The 22,002-nt window shown below is 46.6% G+C and overlaps 1 protein-coding gene across 1 annotated transcript in view; it reads left to right on the top strand.

Annotated features, from left to right (window-relative positions):
- Positions 1-1,929: 1,929 nt before the first annotated feature.
- LOC111723119 (cadherin-23-like) overlaps positions 1,930-22,002 on the top strand; it is a 299,920-nt gene continuing 279,847 nt past the window's right edge. The window contains exon 1 of the mRNA XM_023509484.1: positions 1,930-2,302. The gene's annotated coding sequence lies outside the window, so the exon portion shown is untranslated. The remainder of the gene's footprint in view (positions 2,303-22,002) is intronic.

Below are 22,002 nucleotides of genomic sequence, written 5' to 3'. Positions count from 1 at the left end.
AAAAGCAGGAGGTAGGACAGATTTGACCTGTGGGAGCAGTTTGCTGACCCCTGGTCTACAAAATTACTTGGTACATGGTATTTGACATTTAACTATTTTTAATTGAAGCAGTCTCCTCTTGTGACCTATTGCTTCCCAATCAAGCCCCATTTTTCTATCCACAAACCAGATCATGACATTCCTAACCCTCAATCTCCACCCCACCCACCTGCTTTGAAGCCTTTAGTCTTATGATAAAATTCAACCCCTGATGAAAGCCAGCATTCCCCGTACAGTCTGGCCCTTGCTTCCACTGTGGCCTTATATTCACTGTGTGTGCTTCCCACCCTCTCTGGGTTGCCTTTCCACTTTTGCACAAGTTGGTGGCAACCACGGCTCCCAAAGCACTTGTTTCCAGCATGGTCATCACCTATGGTAGGTGCCCCGGGCCTTTGCATATGCTTTCTCCTGCCTAAAACTCTATTCTCTCTCTCCATTGCTCATCCTTCAGAACTTGGCTTTAGCCACTTCCCCCAGAAAGGCTTCCATGATGTCCTAGGCCAGGTGCCATTAAAGCATTCTTTCTTGCACTGATTCTGGCTGTAATTTTACCTGCTTCTGCACTTCATCGACTAATGTATGGTTCCCCATTAGAGGAGCTCCATGAGGCACAAAGACCAAATCTGTTTTGTTCCCCATCAAATTTCCAGAATGCATTTCAGTTAGCTAGCACACAGCGGTGACTATGAATGAATGAACAATGAATGAATGAATGGCAAAGAGCTGAAGCTTTGGAACCAGACAGATTATGAGTTCAATACCTGCCCTCACCATGGGGGCAAGTTCCCAACCTCCTGAAAGCCTTGTTTTCTCACGGTAAGACTGAGACAATGACAGGGCCTACCAGAAAGACTATGTTGAAGTGAGTTGAGGCCCTGCAAGTCTCAGCCCAGAGCCTGGCTCCAGGTGGCTACTCTCAATATACTGACTGGAACAGTAACTGGTGCAGAAATCCCGTCATATGAGAAATATCTTTTTAAAAATCAGAATATTTAGTCTGGGGAAGGAAAGATCAAGAACAGGGAAGAATTCTCTTCAGTTACACGGATATGGGCTTCTCCTGAATCAAGCTGTCTCAAAAAGTCATGAAGTCTCTGTCCTTATAGGTGTACAAAAAGCAGCAGGGGTACCGCACCGTGAGGGTGCCTAGGTGACCTCAAGGGTCTGTTCCAACCCGGGGTCCCTCGTTTGTAAGCACTTGGAGGCATCATGAGCTCGAGAGGGAGGGGGCGCGGGAGGGGGCGCAGGTGGAAGCTGGTGAGTGGGGTGGGCAAAGGCAGCTGGTTGGACCGAAACGCCAAGCAGCCCCAAGGACCAGAGGGACCGCTCAGCGACTCTGGGAGCAGAGAGGGGGCGCTTAAAGCCAACAGATGGCGCGGGCTCACCTAGACTGAGCGCCCGCCTGCTAGCTCCGGCTTCCCGGGAGCGTTCCCCGCTTGACCGGAGCGTGGGGCGGCCGAGAGGCTGGCTGGACTCCCATTCCTCTTCGTGACCCACTGTGGGACGGCGAGCGGCCCTGCGAGGCTCAGTTCTGGCACGCACCTGGGGCCACTTCTGCTGGCTTCCTCTCTGCCCCTTTGGGGGATTCGTCGAGTTGCCACAACAGCCGGTGCCATGACATCGGCAGAGGGCAGCTTCACCAGCACTGACAATATTCATGCCCTAGCGCCGGAATTTTAATTCCCGGGATCTCGAAGACGGGATCGGGCCCGGGGCTTGGGGGTCCGAGCGGCCCACCGGGTGGGGGCGAGCGGCGCAGCGCGGGCGGGCAGGCGGGCGAGCGGGGGCTGGGCGAGGCGGGAGGTGAGCGAGGAGCGTCAGGAGGCGGGGTCTGGGCGGCGGGGGCCGAGCGGGGCGGAGGAAGCGAGGGAAAGTTGATCGCGGACTTGAGCAGCCGCGGCGGCTTGGGAGAGAGGGGCGCGGGCAGCGGGCACGATGCTCGGCCTGAGGACGCGTCCGACGGCGGCTGGGCGCTGAGCCGGGCGGGGCGGGGCGGGGCGGCCCAGCCCCGGGCATGGAGCGCTGGGGTGCAGAGCCTCGGGACGTTTGGGGCGCGCCTCGTCCGATCCCGCGGCGCGCCTGAAGTTGCTCCAGCGAGCGGGCGGCCGGAGGGGACCCAGGAGCAGCCGGTTTGCCGCGGAGAGCCTTCGCGCCGGCGGCGAGACACGGCGGTGGCCAGGGCCAGAGCAGGCGGCCCGCGGGGCCGATCCGGTGGAGAGCAGAGCCCGAGGCGCGGCGCGGCGCCGCTCCGCACACGCACACGGTACCAAAAGCCACGCACCGCCCCTTCCTTCCCCGCTTCCCTCGCCTTCCCCGAGCCTTTCGTCAGCCGCGCGGCGGGAAAGTTGGTCGCGATTGCAGCCCCCGAACCACTTGTTCCTGGCGTGGCCATCGCCTGCGGCAGGCGCCTGGGGTCGTCTTCCCTTCCGGTCCCTGGTCCCGACTCAGCGCCCAGCTCGCAGCCCGCGGCCGGACACGCGGCAACTTTAATTCCCGGGAACTCGAATTCCTTCCCTACTGGCCTTGGGAAGACAGGCACCCCACCTTCTACCCTTGGTCCTGGGACCGTGGACATTTGGGCGTTGCTTTTGGCGCTTCAGAGAGTGTCCAGGTCTGGGTGAGAGGAGAATTTCGGGAGTAGAGGGCGTTGGGATCCAATCCCGTCCCCTTCTGAGCTCTGGGTCCCTATTTGGACAGTGGTGATGGGGTGGGGCAGACTTCCACTGCAGGGTGTGCAGCCAGGTTTAAGGAACCTAAATCACGTAGGTCTCTCTTCCCCTCATCACTTCCCTGCGCCCGCGGTAGAACCCAGGGGACTTCGGCATCCTCCCCAGTCCGGTCCGACTATGGGAAGACGCGCCCCTCGCGGAGCCGGGAGTCTTGTGCGGCTCATGCTTGGCCTCCCGGCCCGGGGCCAGCCCGCTACAAGCGGTGCTGGCTGTCCCCAGGGTCTTGCGTCTGGGGGCACTGCCCCTCATCTCCATCACAGGTCAGCCCGGGACTCGTGCAGAGCCCGCGCATTCCAAGGCGGTGCCGGCTCCACACGGTGGGCGCTCGGTGCCTTGCTTTCCTGGAGCTGGCACCTAGAGCGGCTGCTTTCGTAGCGTGCCGCGAGCAGAGATCCCGTGTCCTCCCCGCCGGCTGCCGGCCGCCGCCCGGCTGCGACCCCAGCCCCAGGCCTGGCGCTGTCAGTGGTGCTGTGGGAGAAAATTAGTCTTGGCTGGGTAGTAACATGCTCCCACCCTCCCCAGTAATTCAGAAAGCAGAGCCTTCCTCTTCTGGGTACTTTGCCTTCTAGGACCAGAGCAGGCATTTAATTGACCCTTGCCTTCCATCCTCTTGGCAAGTGCCCCCACCCCAATTTGGATTTTGAAATAAGCTGGAGAGACACGAGGATTGGAGTGTCTGCATGTGTGTGTGCTGGGTGGAGTCAGACCCCTGCATAGGGAAGAACAGGGTACCAGGTGTGGGTGGGCTTTAAAGAGCGTTGTTAGGGCCAGGTGCAAGGTGCTGATGAGTCAGCCCATGGAAGGGGAGAGCTGGCTCTGAGTTAGTGTTTGGTTCATGGTGCATGGGTAGGTGCGCTTCAGTCAGCACCTACTGGGACAAGGGGCCAGATGTCCCTCTGCTGAGGAGGGGCTGGGGGGGTAGCAATGCTTGGCACTATCTTCTAGCACTGGGGAGAGCAGTAAGGGAGAGTGCCTGCATGGCAGAGAGGAAATGTGCCCATGAGCTGGAGAGGTGGCACTATGTGACTGTGTGAACCAGGTGCTGGAGGAGAGCACCAGGTGAGGGCTGGAGCCCCAGGGCTAGCATCCTGGTCTTACTGGGCTGGGACCGGGTACCCGTCTGTTTGGCCTTCCTCACCTCCACACAGCTGGACTCTTTGTGTCTGGGCTTAATGGTGGCAGATGGTCCTGGTTACCTCCCAAATAGCCTCCCCAACCAACAAGCCACCTTACCTACAGTTTCACCTTTGGAAGTTTGTTTCTTTGAGCTAAATAATTTAAAGGGCACCTTCTGAAGTGCGAATTTAAGCTACACTTCCTTCTGGAAGGTGAAGAAGGTGCAGAGGAGCTTTCTCTGAGTGTGGCCCGAGGACATGCAGCATCAGCATCACCTGGGATCTTGTTAGAAATGCAGACACTCAGGCCCCACCCAGGCCTCCTGAGTCAGTCTGTACAGGAAAAGATCCTTGCGTAATTTGCAGGCTCAGTAAGATTTGAGCTCTGGTCCATAGTACCTAGTAGGAAATGAGCATTTCATGGCCTCTTGGTGCAGAGCCTAGAATAGGGCAGTGAATAAGAACGTAAAGATAAGAAAGAGACTGAACTTCTTTCCTGGGACCATTGTGCTAGGGTTGGGGATAAAGTCCACTATTGGCCACTTGGGATCATTGGTGTTTTGGGGGGCCTTTAAACAGATTAGAATAAAAGCTTAGCTTTCCATGCAATTAAAACTGTACATGGAGCTGAATGAGGTGCTGTACCACTGTAGTCCCAGCTACTTAGGAGACTGAGGTGGGAGGATTGCTCAGGAGTTCAGGGATGTAGTGTGCTATGATCACACCTGTGAATAGCTACTGTACTCCAATTTGGACAATATAGAAAGATCCCTACTGCACATGGGCCAATAGGAAATAGGTGGAAGGGGCAGGGTTTCTGGAAGCTGGGCTTGGCCTGTTTCTAGGGTACCTAAGGCTGAATAGATGCTGTCCCCTAAGCAGAGGAATTGAGCAGCTGTCCTTCACTTCATCTGCCCCTCTGAGATGGGTGGGATTGTCCATTGGTAGTGTTTCTGGGCAGCCACTGAACTTATGCAGAAGGGGAGTATATACGTGCCAATTCAGAATAGCTGTGGAGGAGAGGATACAGACCAAGCTCTACCTACACCCCAGCCTGGACTAGACATTTCAATTCTACTGTCCTGGGGTGGTGGAGGCCCCTGGCCCCAAGACATAAGGATGATTCCAAGATATGGTGACAGTTCACCCTCTTGGTCCTCTGGAGAAAGGGTAACCTTGAAGCCATCAAGGCTGGCCTGAGAGTTGGGTCTGAAGGTCTATGGGAGAGATTTGGGACATAGGCCTGGTGGTACTGATGGTATCACAAGTGAAAAGTCATAGCTTATGCACCCCAACTCTGCCAAAAGTGCATGTCCTTCCTCTTGGCTAGCCTCTTTGTCAGGAAGAAGGCAGCTCTGCCAGGGGAAAGGTTGCAAGAAGGATCTATGGGAGGACATGGATTAGCATGACCATGGGCCTTGCAAACAGCAGGCTAATGTGAATGCATTCTGACATTGATTTGAAATTCAGCCTGTGTGTGGTGGCATCCACCTTAATCTCAGCACTTTGGGAGAGGTAGGAGTATTGTTTGAGGCCAGCCTGGGTATCATGGCAAGATCATGTCTCTGTGAAAAATAAAACAATTAGCCCTGTGTGGTGTCAGGTACTTGGGAGGCTGAGGTAGGAGGACTGCTTGAGCCCAAGAGTTAGAGGCTATAGTGACTATGATCACACCACTGCATTCCAGCCTAAACAACAGAGTGAAACTTTGTTTCTTAAAAAAGAGAAGAAAAGAAAGAGTGAGTTCAAAACTAACTAGGCTAGGCTCGGTGCCTTTGGCTCAACCGGCTAGGGCGCCAGCCCCGTACACCTGAGGTAGCGGGTTCGAATCCCCAGCCCGGACCCGCCAAACAACAATGATGGCTGCAACCAAAAAATGGCCGGGCGCTGTGGTGGGCGCCTGTGGTCCCAGCTACTTGGGAGGCGGAGGCAGGAGACTCGCTTGAGCCCAGGAGTTGGAGGTTGCTGTGAGCGTGATGCCATGGCATTCTACCCAGGGGGATAGCTTGAGGCTCCATCTCAAAAAAAAAAACAAACAAAAAACTAACTAGGCTAATAAAAGTCTTAACTATTCTCTTGAGCCCCCAGGGTTTTAGAAATTGACATTTTAATATATAAAATGTAAAAATTGTCTTTGAATGCATTGGTTTCAAATCTAATTGTAGTTGTTTTTTTACAAATATAGTTCAAGCCTTTATTTGGGCTCCTTTGAGCACTGGAGCAATCCTGTTTGTGAGCAAGGACATTTATTTATAAGCAGGACCTTGCTGGGAGGGTTGTTTCAAGATGGGAGTATTTTGCCTCTAGTAAAAGAGAAATGGGGATTGGAGTGGATTCTTCCATCCTCCAGCCTCATGTATGGAATGTGGGTAAGCCTTCCTGCTTGGGTGGAGTGTGCTGTCTGCCTCTCCAGCCTGTGCCTCCCTCCCTCACCATCCTTCCATGGTGCTTATTACCACTCTGCATTGGTCTAGCCCCTCACTAGCCAGTGAGCTCTTCCAGGACGCAGGCTGTGCCTTTTTCTTCCTTGTATCCCCAGGCCCACCCACTGATGGAGCTGGTGCTCAGCAACTGTACTTTGATATAATGGGCTACTGCTAAGCGCCATTCTTCTGCCTTCTCTAGCCCCATTGTTAAGTGGTGATTAACACACCAAGTGTTTTCTTGCCCCAAATCAGGTTTAGCTCTTCATGTGGTTCCTTCCATCTTGCTGTATTCTGGGCTCTAGGCAGCTGCCCTTGCTGTAGAGGCTGCAAACTCACATGCCTAAAGGGGCTAGGATGCAGACAAAAGAGTGAAGGAGAGCCAAGTGTAAGACAATAGGGAATGCTGACGACTATGGAGAACTGAGGAGCAGAGACAAAACCCACCTATGTGATACAAGTCAAAATAATGGTTACACCTCTGGGGGTGAAATGACCGGGGCACAGGAGTGCTAGAAATTGCTATAAATTGATCTGAATGTCTACAACAGTGGTGAATGATCATTTTTGCAAGAGACAATTCAGAGAACGTTATAACATTTATGGGCCATATTCATTTGAATTCAACATAAAAATAGTTTTATTGAATCTTTAGGGCAGAAAATGTATATTCCTTTTTTTTTTTTTTTTTTTGGAGTTTGGCTGGGGCCAGGCTTGAACCCACCACCTCTGGTATATGGGGCCGGCACCCTACTCCTTGAGCTACAGGCACTGCCCCCGCCCCATTTTTTAGAGACAGAGCCTCAGGCATCACAGCTCACAGCAACCTCTAACTCCTGGGCTCAAGCAATTCTCTTGCCTTAGCCTCCCAAGTAGCTAGAACTACAAGGGGCCTGCCACAATGCCCTGGTCTTGGTATTTTTTTTTTTTTTTTTTTTTTTTTGGTTGTAGCTGTCATTGTTTGGCAGGCCTGGGTTGGATTCGAACCCGCCAGCTCTGGTGTATGTAGCTGGTGACTTAGCCACTTGAGCTACACGCACTGAGGCGAAAATGCATTTTCTTACCGACCTTATTGACTAGAAGGGAATAAGTGAGAAAACTGGCCTGTTTAAGAAGTAGCCACATGGAGACAGCTTTCTAGTTTTTCACTGTGAAATTTGATCAGGATCTGTCTCAGAGAGGGGAGTGGGCTGCTGCTGCTTCTCACAGGACTGTATATTTGGACCTCAGAATTCATGCCTTTGGGACCATCTCACTTTGATAGTGAATATCCATGTGGTTCAGTGTATTGTTGAGGGAAGTGGTAATATCAGACATCCCTCCTCAACCTTAGGGCCTACAGGCTGTGTCACTGAGGGTGTCACAGCTGGCTCAAGTTCAGCAGTCATATTTTTTACATATTCTAAAACCCCGTCTAAGCATTGGTTATTTTTATGATTATAACCTAGTTCCTTTGTGATTTTTACATGGCAGTAAAATGTAGGGCATTTGTACATGCCCTACATGGAGGCAGACAGAACTGGGATTGAATACTAGTCCTTTCACTCTTTAGCTCTGAAACCTTGAGTCTGGCACATAACCAAGCCCAGGCCTTAGTTTTCTTATCTGTAAAAGGGGAATAATTTTCAAATGGCTTGTAGGCTTGCTATGAGCATTCATTAGATGAAAACTATACAGAAGGCCATTTGTACAGTATCTGGAACATGATATATAGGCAGTCCCCTGGTTATAAACAAGATACGTTCTGTATGTTTGTTCTTAAGTTGAATTTGTATGTAAGTTGAAACAGATAAATTTACTAATTACCTGTAATAGTTCCTGTTTGTAAGTATGAGTTGTAACTCAGAGACTTAACAGTAATAGTCTCTGTTCATAAGTTTGAGCTATATATAAGTAGTGGGATGTCTGTAACTTGGGTACTGCCCGTACATACAAAATACAGCTTTTATTATATCCCTTTTCACTTACGTGTTACGCAAACTATATTCTAGTAAAGAGGTGAAACCTCTTTTTGCTTTTAGAGCTTTATGATCTATAAGTTCATAAATTGTGGTCCGGTATGGTGGCTCATACCTATAATCCTAGCACTCTGGGAGGCTGAGGCAGGTGGATTGCTTGAGTTCAGGAGTTCGAGACCAGCATAAGAGCAAGACCCTGTCTCTACTAAAAACAGAAAAATTAGCCAAGCATGGTGCCATATGCCTGTAGCCCTAGCTACTTGGAAGGCTGAGGGAAGAGGATCTCTTGAGCCCAAGAGTTTGAGGTTGCTGTGAGCTGTGATGCCATGGCACTCCACCCAGGGTGACAGGATAAAACTCTGTCTCAAAAAACAAAATATATATGTGTTTGTGTGTGTATGTATGTATGATGTATATTCATAAACTGAATTCTTCCTGAATGTGTATGCATGTATGGTGCTGTGGTTTTTCATTTGGAATTACTGACTAGTAATTGTAAAAACATCCAGCAATTTTACATAAAAATCTAAACTTCTGGAATCTCTGATGGGAACTGGCAACATTGAGCACATGTTCCCAATTAACATTCATTGGTTGGAGCTGATTTGCAGGTAGCCCTTTTATTTATTTTATTTTAAAGATTTTTTTAGTGAGGAATACTGGGTATGCCAAAACATGTATATACATTTAAAGAAATTTTGTTGGAAGTAAAATCGATCAGTCCCCAAAAGTGCATGAATTATAGGTAAAATGGATGTGTATAATATGTCTAGGTACACTTGAACAGTGATGGTTTTCTCAATTCAACTTTGAAAAATAAAACACAGATAACCTGTCTTAAAATGTGTGTACATTTGGCTCGGCGCCTGTGGCTCAAGCGGCTAAGGTGCCAGCCATATACACCTGACCTGGTGGGTTCAAATCTAGCCTAAGCCTGCCAAACAATGATGGCTGCAACAAAAAATAGCTGGCTGTTGTGGTGGGCACCTGTAGTCCCAGCTATTTGGGAGGCAGAGGCAGGAGAATGGCTTGAGCCCAGGAGTGAGAGGTTGTTGTGAGCTGTGATGCTATGGTACTCTACCCAGGGTAACAGCTTGAGGCTCTGTCTCAAAAAAAAAAAATGTGTATACTTTTTGGGCACCCTCTGTATATACATATAGTAAGGTAGATAGATCTTAAATGATAGTGGTGAATTTTCATGTATGTATCCGCCTATGTAAACCCCTATCCTGCCCTAGTAGAGATATAGAACATTCATTCCCAACGCTTTGGCAACTCCTCTCATGCCCCTCCTAGGCCCTGTTATCCTTCTTCTGACTTCACTGTCACTTCTGTCTCACAGGTGAGTTTTGCCTGCAGGCCACCTTTTAGATCTAGAGGAGCCTGCAGTTCACCACAGTCTTCACCATTCCCTGTTGTCTCGCTTTGAACTCTGCTTGACCCATTTGCACTGCCTCTTGGCCCCTCTAGCTGTTTGACTTTATGACTTCTACTCAAGGGCTGGAAGAGTTCTTAGAGAGCAGTTAGTCTTAAGATTTTGCAAGTGGAGAAACTGAGGTCCACAGCCAGGGAGTGGTTGATTCATGGCCCAGCACTGGTGGCCAGTCAGAGCCCTTCCCCTCCCATCCCAGCACAAGCTGTACTGAGGAGAGCCCAAGGCCTGGCCCTGCAATCAGTCACCCAGAGCCTTCTGCCCACTGATCAGTCTAAGAGTTTTTCCTGGCCTGAGACTTCCTGGAGATGCATCATCCCCAAAGGCAGGCTGTTAGCGGCACTGCCTTCCTTTTTAAAGGTCATGCTCCATTTAGAGAGGACCTGTGATGCCATTTGTGACAAGGGCCCTGTGTACCACCTTGATTGTGTCTGTTTCTGAAAGAAGGCTGTAATTTGGGAAATTACAAAAATGAAAGCCAGGGAGGGAGGGAGGCAGAGGGGAGAGCATGAGAGAGAGTGGGTGGGCAGAGAGGGAACACAAAAGGGGCAGTTTCCATCTGGTCTGGGTATCCATTTGTATCACTAATCCTGTCCCCAAGGAAGTCTGCCTTTTCCTGGTTCCCTGGGATTAGATGAGAGTTAGGGTGGCCTGGGTCCCTCCAAGGGGTACCCTTTAGCTCTGCCCATTCCTCTTCTGTTCTTTGCCTACAGTGACAGGAGCTAGTTGTCTTACTCCCAGATTATGCAGGACTTTATTCTATCAGACCCCCACATCCCTTCTACTGCTCTGAACCGCTCTTATCCTGGGAGGGGACTTAACTTGCCCTTTTATCCCAGAGCCAGGATTGCTGATATCCTATACAGGAACATACTAGTGACAGAATGCTAAGCCAGGCCTTTCTCTGCCTCTCAACAGGGGCCTGGGGAGATATATGGGTGGGCTGGCACTAGAAAACCAGTATGCACTGGGCGGTAGGGCGGGGCCCTTCCAAGCCCATCATCTCCTGTATTTTAGGGTCCCATGTTTGCCACCGGGGACACCCTTCCTTTGGCCATTCAGTCACCCTGTCCTGAACATCACCTGTGTCCCATCTTCTCCCTAGTTGCTGGGCTTCGTGCTGAGAGCCTACGTCAGCTCTGCACAATAGAAAAATAATGGCAGCCACATGTGTGGTTTAAAATTTTCCAGTGGCCACTTTAGTTAAAAGAAGCAGGAAAAATTATTTTTGAGAGTTGATTTTACTCTAGTATATCCAAAATGTTACCCTTTCAACATGTAATTGACGTAACAAATTATTAATATTTTACGTTCTTGTACTGAGTTTTCAGGATTTGGTGTGTGTTTTGTATGTATAGGACATCACAGTTTGGGCTCAGTATGTGCTCATTTTCCAGTGGCAGTCCCTCCACGCATCCCCCTCTAAGCACATGTCAGGTGCTCGGTGGCCACGTGTGGATGATGCCATCTTAGACTAGGGGAGATAGAGATAAGCTCAGGTGGTTATGGGTACCACAAAGAAATTAGAGGGGGATAATTGGGGTGCAAGAGGAAGAGACAGGATGTTGGAAGAGACAGGATGTTGGAGAAGCCTCTTGGAGGATGGGAAGATGAGGTCCCTGTGGAGCTGAGCCTGGGGGTGCACGAAGGAGGGGGCCATGTGCAGGGGCAGCCCCCAAGCACCCCCAGCACTCTGGACACCATGCTCACTGAGCATGGCTGCACTGAAGTGGAGTCTGCAGTGGACAGCAGAATATAGCAAAGTTTCCCTCTGGGGTGTCTGTGTGTGTGTGTGTGTGTGTGTGTGTGTGCATGTGTGTGTTTCCGCATCTCTGTGCTCCTTCCATGAGGATGAGTATGATGTTCATCTTCCTGTTGCTTTTTGCACTTGGGAGTTTTCTAAGCAGGGAGTGAGATGGCCTGAGGGAGCTGCCACAGTGCAGAGCATTTTGCATCCCCCGCTGGGGAAGAGGGTCTGGCCTGTCCACAGCAGAGGGGGCTTGGATGCCAGAGTGTCTCAGGGTGCTCGATTAGCAGACCTGGGGCTGGTCTCCTTTGCCAGACTTGAGGCCTGGAAGAAGTCCCAGTGGGCAGATGCCTGGGGCCAGGTAAATGCTAACTTCTTGTGCTGTCTGAGCTCTCCCCCTGGGATCGCGTCTGGGCCAAGGGTGAACATTCAGGGTCCAGGCAGCCAGGCAGGCACTGTGGCAAACTGCACGTGCTCACTCTGTCTAACGGGGATGCAATCGCTACCGTTTTTCTTGTGTTCCTAGGCAGGTGTGCAAAACAAAGACTCACTGGATGCTTTGATTTTTCCAAAAGAATCCAGAAATCCAGATTTAAGAACAACAACAAAATCTACCTATTTAAAAATAGCAACTAATTCAAATATCTGAAAACATGGTGAGGCCATTCATTCATTTAGTGAATAGTTACTGAGCCCTTACTATGTGCCAGGTACTGTTCTAGGCCCTTGGGGCCCATTAGTGGCCCATGTCCTTGAGGAGTGTATATGGTTGGAAGAGCCCTCAGCAAGGTACATGTGGCTCATGGATGGCCAGTCTGTGACTTCTGTTATAGACTTAGAGAGTGCCAGAGCCAATAGTGATAATGAGAAATGTTTATTAAGCACTATGTGCCAGGCCCTGCGCTTAGCACTTCCCCTAAAATACCTCCCTCCATCTTCACAACACCTGCATGAAAGAGGGTCTCTGTTTACCCATATTTTACAGATGAGAAATGTGAGGCACCGAGAGGTTTGCCCAAAGTCACATAGCTAGCAGGTGGGGCAGATTTGGGCCAAGGCCGTGTGGCTCCTTAATCATTACTCTGTATTGCACTTAAAGATGGCCAGAGCCAAATCCTGCCTTTGCAGATAGAAACTGAGGTCAGAAATGACAACAGTCCTACCTTGGGTCCCTAGAGAGGCAATGGCAGGCCTGGGACAGGGGCTGAAACATCACTTTTTAATCCAGCCCTGCCAGTATTTTTATTATTTTTGGTACTTTACCTGTCATTGACCTTGGGCCAACATTGAACATTCAGGTGCCTACAGCCTCCACGCTGGGGATGTGAGAGAGTGAGGCTGGGTAGGGACATCCATGAGAGCGAGTGAAGGTACAAGTCATCTGCCCTGAGCGGTTTGCCCCTGTCTTGGAAGGCCACATATGCTAGGGTCTGTGCACTTGCCTGGACCCAGCCACGACCCCAGCCCTTCCCATCTGTAATGGGCAGCTGCATGCAGCGCTGCCTATGATTTCATCCCAGCCCAGGCCTGACCCCTGCTGTTGGCCAGGCTGGCTCATGGGCTCCCTTCAGTATTTCTGGCCAAGCATATTAGTCCTAAACTCACCTCAGCCTGGACTTTGTGGTGTTGGCATGAGTAACCTTGCTTATACTTTTATCATGTTGGTGTTTGCATGGTCACCATGAGTCAGTGAAATATATGTGAATGATAAAGAAAATGCCTGACAAGTGTGTGAGGATTTCCCGATAGGCCTTGTGTGGACCCATGTGTTTTCATTCTCAGAGTCACTGTGAAGTAGGGGGAAGCCCCTTCTGGCCAATCTACTTGATTCAGGGAGTAAGGAGCTCTTATAAACACATAAAAGTATTTGGCAAAATGAATTGAGATGTATACAAATTGTGATAAATAAATCTGTTGTTTTTGTTATCACTATGTATTAATGACTTGAACTGTGCACTTATGTCTTCTTGATAAGATAAATGCAGACAGATATTTAAATAACGTGGCAATCTCAAAATCCCCTAAGTAATGTCTTTGGAATGACTTGATGACACTTTTTATGCCCACTTGTATCAATTTGACATCCCTCTCTTTGGGGAAAGTGTACAAGCCAACAGATATTTAATAAATACCTACTGTCTACAGGACACTATGCAAGGTAAACAAAGATACAGGAAGCCCTGTCACCCATGAGCTCTCACATTTACTCAGAACATCATATTCGGGACAGTTGATTCCGAGTGTGTGTGTGAGAGAGAGAGAGTGTGTGAGAGAGAGAGAGACAGAGAGAAAGAGGGAGTGCTATAGCTCCCTTTGGAAATTTCAGTATCTTGTGCCTGATTCAGCCAAGGTTGTCCCTCTTTGCTCGTCTTCCCTGTCCCCAAAGTTCTCCCCTTTACCTGAAGTGCACATGACTGCCGAGGGCTGAGTTACCATGGGGATGGTTGTGTCCTGGGAGGGGAATGGGAAGGGCATGGGGTGTAAAGAGTGGGGGTGGCTGCGGGCTACACTGGCCAGGCGGCTGACCTGCCAAGCCTGGCTGTTGCCCGCCTGAGGGCTGTTGGAAACTGGAGCTCAGGCCAGAAGAAGGGAGCCCATGAATAATACAGCGGGAGGGAGGCTGTTAACTAGGTGACCTCGTTGCACCTGTGTGCTTCACAGCTTCCTTGGGAGCCACTTTAGAGGGCCTGGGTGTCAGGGGCAAGGGCAGAGGGGACTGGAAAAGTCCAGGTGGAGACAGTTTCTCCTTTTCTCTTCCTTTTTAGCTGCCTGGCTTAGAAGTTCAAGGTACTCACCACTTCTCCTTTCTGGCAGTGACCCAGAAGGCCGTGGATGTGTGTATGTGTGCATATGTGTGCATTGTCTGAATATGAGGGTGGGCTTCCTCTTGTGCCCTGCCCCCGAGGCCTGATTTCCAGGTCTGTTTGATGAACTGGGTATCAGGCCTGCTCTTGGTCTCTGGCACAGATATGCTGTGTCACTTTTGCCAAGGTGGCATCCTCTCTGGGCTACTTCTGGTTGCCATGGAAAAAGAAGGCTTCTGGGGAGGACTTCCTGTTTTCGGAGGCTTTGGCCTCTGACAAGGTGTAGGTGATGCCCTAGCTTTCCCTTCTAGTACTGTGGAGTCTGTCATTTTAAGTGTCAATGCAGCTCTGGCTACAGCTATCCAGATCTGACACACAGGAGCTGCTGCAGCCCCCGTACCTTCCAGGTGGGCAAAGAAGGTCTCTCGGTAGAGATGAGGACCTCTTCAAAGGGCAGGGAGTGGAGACACATTGACAGCAAAGGGAGATGGGATGCAACCGCTGCTGGAGGGGTTGAAGGCAGACCCAACGAGATACTGGTTGGTTACATGGCATGTCGTGTGGAGGGCAGAGGGTGGAGAGGTGCTAGAAAGCATTCCCCACGGACACCAGCTTTGTCTTCCCTGGGGCTGTTTCCTGACCTCTGACATGGGGATTAGGATGAATGAAATGGCCTGGGAATGGGCAGCAGAGAGCCCCTGGCCAGTGCCTGGGATAGGAAAAGGTGCTGCTGGTATCTACTTCCTCTGCTGTCTTGAGTGCTGTCTCCAGGGGCCCTGAGCAGCTCTGAGACCCTCCTCTCCAGGATCAGAAAGGGTCTTCTCTCCATACCCATGCTGTAGCCTCAGCCTGCTCCCCAGGCTTCAGAGCACGGGCCCAGTGGCTGGGGCCTGCCGGCTGCCCTGTAGTCTTAGAACAGAGCCTTTAAGAGGCTACGCGTTGACCTGCCTGAGACAGAAGGGGTGGGTCTGGCCAGGGCACCAGACCTTAGCTGAGGCCCATCCCCTAAACAAGTGTTTCTGGCTCTGGAGCTTCACATCTTAACTCTTCCATTTGTGAGCTCTGTTACATCAGGCAAATTAATCATTGATCATTCTATTCTTCAGTTTTCTCATCTGGAATATGGAGATAACAGTACCTAACTCACAGAGTTTTTGAGAGGATTAAATGAGTTACTGCATGTAAAATACTTTGAAAAAGTGCTCGCCACATAGTAAATGTTCAACAAATGTTGCTATTATTTATTATTATGCTGCTAGTTTTTCAGCACCTGTGTTCTGGGAGCTCACAGTCTTTCAGGCTGTGTGGAGGTGCCAAGACTATCATACCTATGTAGGTTGAAAGGAGGGGCAGTCCTTGAGGGGGAGGGCCCGTGCCCTCAGGCTGTGGCTTCTCTCTGTGCCCCCTAGCACTGTGGAAGGAAGGCAGAAAGAGAGGCAAGGCAGGACAGCAGTTCGTAGCCCTGATTGGTGCCAAGCCAGCCGGGGCTTTTTTAAGTCAACTTTTTAATTAAGGTATGACACATACAGATGTACAAATCATATGTGTATAGTAGACCAAGTTATCACAAAGTGACTTGTCCTATGTAACTGCTACGCACAACAAGAAAAAAGCGATTACAAAAGATATTTCCCTGTCATTATCCTTAAAGGCAACTCCTGTCTTGACTTGTAATACTACAGATTCATTTTGTCTAATTTGAACTTTACATAAATTGAGCCATACAGTGGGTTCTCTTGGTGGTTTTTCCATTCAACTTGTTTGTGAGATTCCTCCTGGTGTACATAGTTAAAAATTGGTTCATTTCCATTATTGAACAGGACTCCATGGTGTGGCTATACCGTGATTTACCCATCCTACTGTTGATGGATGATTGGGTGGCTTCCAGTTTGGGGTTGCTACGAACAATTGTGTAGTGTCTTTTGGTATACACATATGTACACGTAATTCTATTGGTATTTGACCATTAGAGCAATACAAGCTTCATAGCTTAATTACTATAGCTTTATATATGTAGTCTTGATATCTGGTAATGCCAATCCTTCGGTTTTTTTCATCTTCAAGACTCTTATTTATTTTCAGCTTTTTGCATTTCCATATGAGTTTAGAATCACCTTTTGAAATTCCACAAAAGTCCTGTTGAGATTTTGATTGAGACTGCATGGGAAATATGTAGGTCAACTTGGGGAAAATTGACATCATTTATAATATTGAGTTTTCCAGTCCATAAACAACATACGCGCCTTCATTTATCTAGCTCTTCATAAGGGCTCTTCAAAGCTCTTCTTTTCTTCTAAGTTCAAGAATGCTGTTTGTGTGTGTGTATCAGTCCTATATTTTAAAAATTAGACTTATTTCTTACACACACAATGCAAGTTGTGTGTATCAGTCTTATATTTTAAAAATTAGACTTATTTCTTTGTGTTTTTATATTGTTGTAAATGATATTTATTTTTTTGTTTCTAATTATTTGTTTATCATATAAAAGTGTAATTGACTTTTAAATGTATTGAACTAAGGCCTACAACCTTAGATAAATTTACTTATTAATTCTGGTAGTTTATCTATAGATTTTTAAAATTTTTAACATGCATGATCATGTTTTCTCTAGTAACAGTTTTATATCTTTCTTTCAATACTTATCTTTGTTCTTGTTTTGTTGCAAGGTCTCATAGTATTGAATGGAAGTGGTGATAATGGTGAATCAAGGAGGAAGCTTCTGCTATTTTACCCTTACGTATGTTTGCTGTAGGTTTTTTTTTTTTTAAGACTTTTTTAGAGTCACTCTGTCACCTGGGAGAGGAGTACCATGGGATAATCATAGCTTACAGTTACCCCAAACTCTTGGTCCTTCCTCAACCTCCCAAATAGCTGGGACTACAGGTGCCTGCCACAGTGCCTGGCTAGTTTTTCTATTTTTAGGAGTCTCGCTCTTGCTCAGGCTGATCTCGAATTCCTGAGTAGTTTTTTCTTTTTTTTTTTTTTTTTTTTTGGAGACAGAGGCTCACTGTGTCACCCTGGGTAGAGTGCTCTGGCCTCCCAGCTCACAGCAACCTCAAACTCTTGGGCTCAAGCGATTCTCCTGCCTCAGCCTCCCAAGTAGCTGGAACTACAGGTGCCCACCACAACACCTGGCTGTTTTTTGTTGTTGTTGCAGTTGTCATTGTTGGTTAGCTCGAACCTACCAGCCTCGGTGCCTGCGGCACTGAGCCCTGAGGAGGTTTTCCTTGTAGACGCCATTCATTAAATTAGGAAACTTTTCTTCTAATCTTTTCTTTCAAAATTGTAATAAAAGATGTATAACATAAAATTTACGGTTTAAACCATTTTTAAGTGTACAGATCAGTGGCATTAGGTATATGCACAATGTTGGGCAACTATTACTGCTATCCATTTCCAAAACTTCGTCATTACAAAGAAAAACTCTGGCTCATTCAGTAATAACTCTCCCTTCTTTCTCCTTGTAGCCCCTAGTAATCTCTTCTATCTTTCGTCTCTATGAATTTGCTTATTCTAGGTATCTTGTGGTAGTGGAATCATATAGTATTTGTCTTTAGTGTCTGGCTTATTTTATTTAGCACAGTCTATTCAAGGTTCCTTCCTACTGTGGCATGTATAAGAATTTCATTCTTCTTAAAAGTTGACTACCACTCCATTATATGTGTATACCACGTTTTATTTGCCTGCCTGCTAATGGACATTGCGATTGTTTCCACCTTCTGGTTATTATGCATAATGCTGCTGTGAACATGGGTGTACAAATATCTGTTTAAGTCTCTGTTGTCATTTCTTTTGAATACATACCTAGGAATGGAATTCCTGGATAATACAGTAATTCTATGTTTAATTTTTTTTTAGAAACTATTATGCCATTTTTCACAGCAGCTGCACCATTTTGTATTCCCACCAGCAATACATAAGGGTTACAGTTTCTCCACCTATCAACACTTCATATTTTCTATTTGATTTTAATTTTTATTCTTTCAAGACAAAGTCTCTGTTGCTCAGGCTAGAGTGCCGTGGCATCAGCCTAGCTCATAACAATCTCAAACTCCTGGGTTCAAGCAATCCTCCTGCCATAGCCTCTCCGGTAGCTGGGACTACAGGCACCTGTCACACCACTTGGTTAATTTTTCTGTTGTTAGTAGAGACAGGGTCTCACTCTTGCTTAGGCTGGTCTCAAACTCCTGGAGCTCAGGTGATCCACCTGCCTCAGACTCTCAGAGTGCTAGGATTACAGGTGTGAGCCACGGTGCCCACCCTTCATATATGTTTTTAATATTACTGAAGTCTACATATCTTTTTTGTTATGATTATTACAAGTGCTTTTGGTATCATATCTAAGAAATCACTGTTCAATACCATGATAATTTTTCACCTCTGTTTTCTTCTAAGAAGTTTATAGTTTCAGTTCTTATGTTTAGGTCTTTGATCTGTTTCGTATTAATTTTTGTATATGGTGTAAGGTAAGAAATCAACTTGATTCTTTTGCACATGGATATACAGTATTCCCAGCACCATTTGTTTAAGACACTGTTTTCCCCATAGAATCATCTTGGCACCCTTGCTGGCAACCAGTTGACCACGTATGTGTATGTTATGGTTTATTTCTGGGCTCTCTGTTCCATTACTTTGTCTGCATATTTGTCTTTATGTCCATACCACACTCATTCGGGGGGTGACCCAGGCTGGTCTCGAATTCCTGCCCTTAAGCAGTCCTTCCAGAATAGCTTCCCCAAATGCTGGGATTACAGGTGTGAGCTCCCTCACCTGAGCTCCATTACCACACTGTTAGCTTACGGTAGCTTTGTAGTAAGTTTTGAAATCAGAAAGTGCGGATCCTCCCACTTTGTTGTTTTTCAAGTTTGTTTGGCTATTCAGGAGTTCTTTGAGAGTCCAAATAAAATCTTAGGATGGACTTTTCTATTTTTGTGAGAAACACCATTAGGATTTTGATAGGAATTGAATTAAACCTGCAGATTGCTTTGGCTAATACTGTATCTGAGCAGTAGTAGTAGCCTTACAATATTAAGTTTTCCAATCTGTGACCACAAATGTCTTTTATGCCTTTAATGTCTTTCAGCAATATTTTGTAGTTTGGTAGTCATTTGCCTTCTGGGTTAAACTCATTCCTAAGTATTTTGTTCTTTTTATAGCAGCCATTCTCAACCTGTGGGTCGCAACCCACTGGAACTGTATTAAAGGGCTGCGGCATTAGGAAGATTGAGAACCACTGTTTTATAGTGTTGTAAATGGAATTCTTCATTTCCTTTTCAGATTGTTTGTAAGTGGTGTATAGAAATACAACTTTTTTTTTTTTTTTTTAAGACAGAGTCTTGCTCTGTTACCCCAGGTAGAGTGCTGTGGCATCATCATAGCTCATCATAACTTCAAACTCCAGGTTCCCATAAGCAATCCTCTTGCCTCAGCCTCCTGAGTAGCTGGGGCTACAGGTGCTTATTATGATGCCTGGCAAATTTTTCTATTTTTAGTAGAGATAGGATCTTGGTCTTGCTCAGGTTGGTCTCTTGACTCCTAAGATTAAGCAATCCTCCCACCTCGGTCCCCCAGAGTGCTGGGATTACAGGCATGAGCCACTGTGCATGGAGTATAACTGATTTTTATATGTTGATTTTCTATTGTGAAAAGTCTTATTAAGCTACTACAACTTTGCTGAACTCATTGATTGGTTCTAACAAGATTTTGGGGGTGTAGAATCTTCAGTGTTTTCTGCATATAAGACCATGTCATCTATAAACAGATAATTTTACTGCTTCCTTTCCAATTTGGATGCCATTGATGTCTCTCTCTTGGCCTAATTGCTCTGGGTACTATGTTGAATGGAAGTGGTGGTAACAGGCACTGTTTTGTTCCTGTTCTTAAGGGGAAAACTTTCAGTCTTTCACAATTGAATGTGATGTTAGCTGTGGGATTTTCTGCATATGGCCTCTTCTGTTCCTTTTTGCTAAGGGCTTTTATCGTGAATATGTGTGGAATTTTATCAGAAGTATTTTTGCAGTTGTTAAAAGGATCATATGATTTTCCTTTTTTCTTCTGTTAATGTGGATTACATTGATAGACTTTCAAAAGTTAACTAACCTTGCATTCTTGGACTAAATCCGGCTTTGCCACACTGTATTGTTCTTTTCATAATCCTTTGAATACTGTGGCAATAGCTATGAGAGCCTTTGCTTTTCTATTTTCCATGAGTGAATTGCTAATATTTTGTTTAAGAGTTTTTTAATCAATGGTTCTGTGATTTCCCTTTCTTGAAATAGCCTTGTCAGATTATGATTTCAAATTCTTCTGACCTCAGAATACAAAGTGGGAACTGTTTCTTCTTTTTCTGTTTTGTTTTGGAGGAGTTTGGATAAGATCAGTATTTATTTCCCTTAAATGTTGAATTCAATAGAGAACATAAGATTTCTTACTAGCAGAGTTATAAATTGCATTTTTGATCTCTTGGGTAGCTGTAGGACTATTTATATTTCTATGTTTTGTGTGTCAGTTTTAGTACATTGTATTCTTGAGAACCTTATCCATTTTATATAAATTATCAAATGAATTGACATAAACATATTAATAGTATCTCCTTAATTGTTCCCTTACAGTCTTTATATGTTCTCTAAAATCTACAGCAATAGTTTTTCACTGATTATATTAGTAATATGTGCCCTCTCTCTCATTTTCTTGGTCATTTTGTTCATTACCAGATTAATCAATTTTACTGGTCTTTTCAACAAAGCAACTTTTAGTTTTACTGACTTTTATGTATTAAATTTTATGTTCTATTTTATTACTTTTTTGTTATCAGGTATCTTCATTTCATTTTTTTGTTTTCTTTAGGTTTAATTTACTTTTTTTTTTTTAAGAGGCAGGGTCTTGCTGTATTGCTTAGATTGGATTTGAATTGCTGGTCTTAAGCGATCCTTCTACCTCAGCCTCCCAAGTAGCTGGACTATAGATGTGCACCACTATGCCTGTCTTAATTTACTTCTTAGAAATATATTTATTTAATGTGCAGGCTCGGCACCTGTACTCAAGTGTCTAAGGCACTGGCCACATACACCAGAGATGGAGAGTTTGAATCCAGCCCGGGTCTGCCAAATAACAATGACAACTACAACCAAAAATAGCTGGGCGTTGTGGTGGCTACTTGGGAGGCTGAGGCAAGAGAATCACTTAAGTCTAGGAGTTTGAGGTTGCTGTGAGCTGTGACGTCACGGCACTCTACCCAGGGTGACAGCTTGAGGCCTGTCTCAAAGAAAAATTTAAAAAAAAAAAATGTGCTAATCACTCACATAGTGTGCTAATCACTCACATAGTGTGCATTGTACCTATTAGGTATGAATATATTAAATTTTTTTTATACATATATAGATGATTGTTTCTACATTTCTTCTTTTCTAAAATCTGTATTGAAAGCTGTAACTTTCCCTATAAGTGCACTTTTAATGTCATATTTTCATTATAGTACAGTTCAAAATATTTTCTTCTTTCTGTTATCATTTCTTCTTTCATTTACAGATTTTTTCTTTTCTTTTTTTTTTTTTTAGAGACAGACTCATACTTTATTGCCCTTGGTAGAGTGCTATGGCATCACAGCTCACAGCAACCTCTAACTCCTGGGCTTAGGTGATTCTCCTGCTTCAGCCTCCCGAGTAGCTGGGACTACAGGGGCCCACCACAATATTTTTTTGTTGCAGTTTGGCTGGGGCCAGGTTTAAACCTGCCACCTGCAGTGTATGGGGCTGG

This window comes from Otolemur garnettii, unplaced genomic scaffold, assembly GCF_000181295.1.
Source record: "Otolemur garnettii isolate 467f Iridium unplaced genomic scaffold, OtoGar3 scaffold00008, whole genome shotgun sequence".
Lineage (NCBI taxonomy): Eukaryota > Metazoa > Chordata > Mammalia > Primates > Galagidae > Otolemur > Otolemur garnettii.
The sequence above is the reverse complement of the archived record's forward strand: the minus strand, read 5'-3'. Positions and strand labels throughout refer to the sequence as shown.